The sequence below is a fragment of the Teleopsis dalmanni genome, unplaced genomic scaffold (assembly GCF_002237135.1).
Source record: "Teleopsis dalmanni isolate 2A unplaced genomic scaffold, ASM223713v2 unscaffolded_contig_1854, whole genome shotgun sequence".
Classification (NCBI taxonomy): Eukaryota; Metazoa; Arthropoda; class Insecta; order Diptera; family Diopsidae; genus Teleopsis; species Teleopsis dalmanni.
The window spans coordinates 1-4,636 of NW_024033236.1; the positions used below are offsets into that span (position 1 = coordinate 1).

Below are 4,636 nucleotides of genomic sequence, written 5' to 3' on the forward strand. Positions count from 1 at the left end.
TGAATATTGATTGTAAGTTTACGCATTTCTTCATACTATTGTGTTTGATAAATTAAGTTGAACTTTCACTAAACCTTATTTAACTAAATCCATGTCTTATGCACCTACCATTTCAAGGAAGGATATAGATCAAAGACGCTTGAGGAACTCATGTAAGTATGCTAAAACTTCTCTAATGTGAATCTATTCCGAAAGTCTCTCCCTGAATTTTTACTATAAAGGTTTTTTATCGAAGATTTACTTCTATATTGTCAATGTTTTGTCTTTAATACTAAAATATAAAAAAGTATCATAAAACCTTGTCTCGATTTTTAAAAAGATTTTATATATACTTATAGAAATTATAGAAATCCGACACTAGGAGGTGTGTTCGGTTAGGGCCTGTTGTAGCACAAAAGTTCAATAATGGTCGCAGTCCTCTGCTCAAGTGAGAGCTAGTACCCCGTTCATTCTTATCTTATCTTATAGAAATTATTATTGATAGAAATTATAATTAACTTTATTAATTGACTAAAAATTCTAGGAAAGTTTTCTAACAATAAATGTGTGTTTTTGCAGATCTCAAGATTATTGCTCCTTGGTTCTGTGTAGAAAGCCTGAAGAGATCTGGAGTTTTAGAGGAAATAAGTAATTTTGCATGAATATATTATTTCTTAATAATAAAAGCATTTCTTTGCAGAGCTAAAGATTGTTGTCTCTTGTTCCTGTGGAGAAGATTTGGAGTTAGTGGAGTTTAGAAAGGATTAAAGAATTTGGTACATATAATATATTTATATATATTAGATTGATTAATTCTTTAGAATATTTTTTATGAATTTCGTTATGATATCTTAAAAGTTCTAGAGTGATATATATTTAGTTTTTATATGAAGAACATATATTCCATACATGCTGACTAATTATAACAAATTATATTATAATTATATTATAATAAATTATATATAATAACAAGGGGCAAACATCTCGACTTAATAAACATAATAAATATTACACATATGTATAATTAAATTATTTTAATTAATTTACTAATCATTTTATGGTTTCATCTAACTTTTTGGTTTTTTCTATAGCAATATCACGAAGTAGTAAATCAAAAAATATTACTCAAAGGGTCTTCCTAAGTATCAATTTTATTGAAAATGGGTCAGACATTGAACTTTTTGTTTGCTATTATAATTGCTTTAATTGGCTTTTATATTTGTAAAAATTTTGACTATGTAAAATTTTTGGAGTTCATGTTTCCTACGAATGATGAAAGCAGACATCGTGAATTAACTTGGGATCAATGCTATATTTTGATGGACTTGGACATAATTTGAGTTTACTGACAATTTCATTAACCATTTTTAATAAAAAATTTATGTTTTTCAAAAAGTTGGAAGTTGGATCGAAAGATAAAGTTAATTATGTTACAATTTAAAATTTTATTTAAATATTTATTCATTGTTTTGTTTTGTTAAAATAAAGTAGAATTATGTCTAAAATTTGGTTTTAGTAATGTTTTGAAATAAAGAATGATGGAGAAATAATTATTATTGTATTTTAAACCAATTCAAATACACTTTGGTTTAAATTTTTAGATCACTCTAAAACGCCATACTATTCCAATAAGCTCTACATTATCATTGCAATTACTTAAAGATATAGTATTAAAATCAGCTCTATGCAACTACTGGTTTTATTAAGTTGAAGTAATAGTAGTATTAAACTGGCCCCAACATTATTATGATCAAGTTGAGTGTAAACTGAATGTAATATTTATCTACTTTTATTTTCCTGACAGATCTATTCTCCTGTGTCTGAAGAAATTCCACAAAGCTAATTTGCAAAAGATACCGCGTCAACTATCAGTTTTTTTTTTTGCTATACTGAACAAAGTCTCCAAAGTATATCTATACAAAGAAAAAATTACGGTTTTTTTTATGCGGAGAGGAATTTTAAAATTCCTAACGCATCGTTACTATGCCGTCACAATAATGGTATGCCCGGTTTGTGCGGACTAAAAATAATCCCTCTCGTGTACCAAACCGTTTCTATACCGGAATTTTATCGGCAATACTTTAAGGTGGGCTACCTGTGTTGGTTATCGATTAAAAATTTGAAGACATCCATGCCCAGAAAAGAATTGAGTTAAAGCTTACAGTTAAACCTAACATATCTAGTAACAGTTCACCTATAATACTTAAATTATAGTTTAGGAGATGAAGATATGTATCAAATAAGATCTATTTTGTTGTTTTTGGAGAAAATCTTTATAGCTTATCTGAACAAATAAGGACTACTGATAAACCCAACAATGTCATCTGGTTCAAGACTTCAAACTTTATTTAGTGCAGTGAAATTTGGATGTAGATTTTCAGTATTAAAAAGGTACAGCATAAACTATGTTTTCTTGCGGCTTACCCAGACAAAGTCTATGAAATTTATTTGGAGAAATTGAAGCTTCAAATAAACTTAACATTTTTAGTTCAAGATTTCAGACTTCATTCAATTCAATGAAATACAGCAGTTAGTAGCATCTAAGGATTAAGGTGGATGATCTACTGAGAAGTAGAAAGACATACCAGACTCTAAATAATATGTTTTGCTGATCAAAGCTTTTCTGGGTAGTTAAAAGCTGAAGATAAATATAACTACAGTCCTTGGTTCAAAACACCAGACAATATTTAAATTAATGAAATTGGTTTGGAAGTGCATTAGAACTTTATTAGAATTTATTAATGCTATACCTACACAAAGTCTAAAAAAATTATCTGAAAAAATTTCAGTTTCCATGAACTAAATAATACTCTTTGACCCTGGAACCTAGTCATAGTTAAATTTAATAATATGCAGATGAAGGTTAAGTAAAAGGATATATATCGTGTGACATAAGATCTATTTCGCTATTACTGGAGCAAAACTTCAGTGCTTATCCGGATAAGCTTCGAATAAACCTGAAAATATTTCTTGATTCATGACTCTAGACTTGATTGAAATTTGGGTGGAGTTTAATTAAAAAGGTATAGTGAAATCCAAGAATTGTTATATACTGGACTTTGCAGAACTTTAGAAAACTGTTAAAACTATATATTTAATTTTGAGAAAGCCTTCAAAGCTTACCGTAACCTTCTTAAGTTAAAGTTAATCGTTACAATATATTTTGTGTTTGGACTTCAGTTAATAATCGGTTCAATGAAGATGAAGATACTGAATTCATTTCTTGGTAAAATGTGAGTAGACCAGAAGTATAGTTACAGCACTCTGTGTTCAACAGAATTTGCAAGTGTCGATGTTTTTGAATCCCCAATTTAAAATGTAGTTGAGTAATACTCCACCTACCATTAGTATCTATATTGTATATAAATATATTACTATAATTAATATTTTTAATTTTAGTAAGTAATATGTATGTTCATTCTTACTATTTCTACACAAATTGATACCATTATTAGCCATAACTATTTTATATTATACATCAGTTATGTTACTATGGAACGTATTTTCAAACTGAGATTAGAGCACATTCCTGTCAATTTTCTCTATGTAATAAACTTATCTCATTAGTTACCAATTAGTTTTAAAATTTTTAATGGAAAACACTAATTTCAACTTATTTGAATGGGTAAGGGCAAGTACCTCTCTTACATCTACTAAAATTTTTTTTGCTATTAGTTCTACTGATATTCAATCCAATTTCTCTTAAAACAGAACATCACATAACAGTTGTAATTCAATTTAAAATATAAAGGCTTTTATAAGATTAAATTGTCATAGACGACATAAAAGTCTTACCTTACAGTATTCCAAAGGGTATAATTAGCGAAGAATATTCAATTAAGTTTTTTTTTTTTTAAATTACGATACATTCAACCAGTTCCCTTGCAACAATTTTCAAAAGAGAGAAAGGCACTATTCTTGGCATTTTACTTGTCTCATTAATCAGCAAGAAGAAAAGAGCATTTCTATGTTTATCAGAAGTAAAACTAATTAAGCTCGGAATTAAGGACCTTGACATAATTTGGCTCATTTGAAAAATTTTCAATGCTTTTCTTTTGTTTTTCTTGCAGTGTTGTTGCTTTTATTAAAATTTTCTGTAGACAAGAAAATGCACTAAAAAATTATACATTTTCTTTTTTTTTTTTTGTTTGCTATCAATAGAAGTGAAAAGAAGATACAAAATTACTTCAAAAGTAGAAAATTTTGAATTTATGTGAAAACTAAACGAAAGAGCAAATTGTAAGAAGGCTATACCAACAACAATAACAATAACAAAAGAACTAATTAAAAAATTAATCTAGCTTAAAGTTTCATTGAAGGAAAAACTTTTCGCTGTTATTACAAAGAAAAAAAATAAAAAAAAAATAAAAAAAAATAAAATAAAATCACTAAGGACGAAAAATTGTTCCAAAAACAATGAATATGCAAAACTTTTACACAATATTTGTTTGGATAGTGCAAGGATGCATTTTGATTACACATGAGCGACAATGAAAGCATTTTTAGTTTTAATTCTTAAACGAAGTACATTATTTTCTATAGAAAAATGCTTCATTACATTAAAGGAACTGATTTTATATAGTTAAAAGAATTTTTTTTCAAGTCCTTATCCTTTATCTTTTCTTTAGAACAAGACTTGCATCTTTGATTTAAAGCG

General features: G+C 27.5%; 1 long non-coding RNA gene across 1 annotated transcript; it reads left to right on the forward strand.

Annotated features, from left to right (window-relative positions):
• Positions 1-100: 100 nt before the first annotated feature.
• LOC119664381 lies at positions 101-1,380 on the forward strand. Its single transcript, XR_005251189.1, has 4 exons — positions 101-152; positions 559-627; positions 680-755; positions 1,071-1,380. It is a non-coding gene; the product is annotated as an uncharacterized LOC119664381 (long non-coding RNA).
• Positions 1,381-4,636: the final 3,256 nt, after the last annotated feature.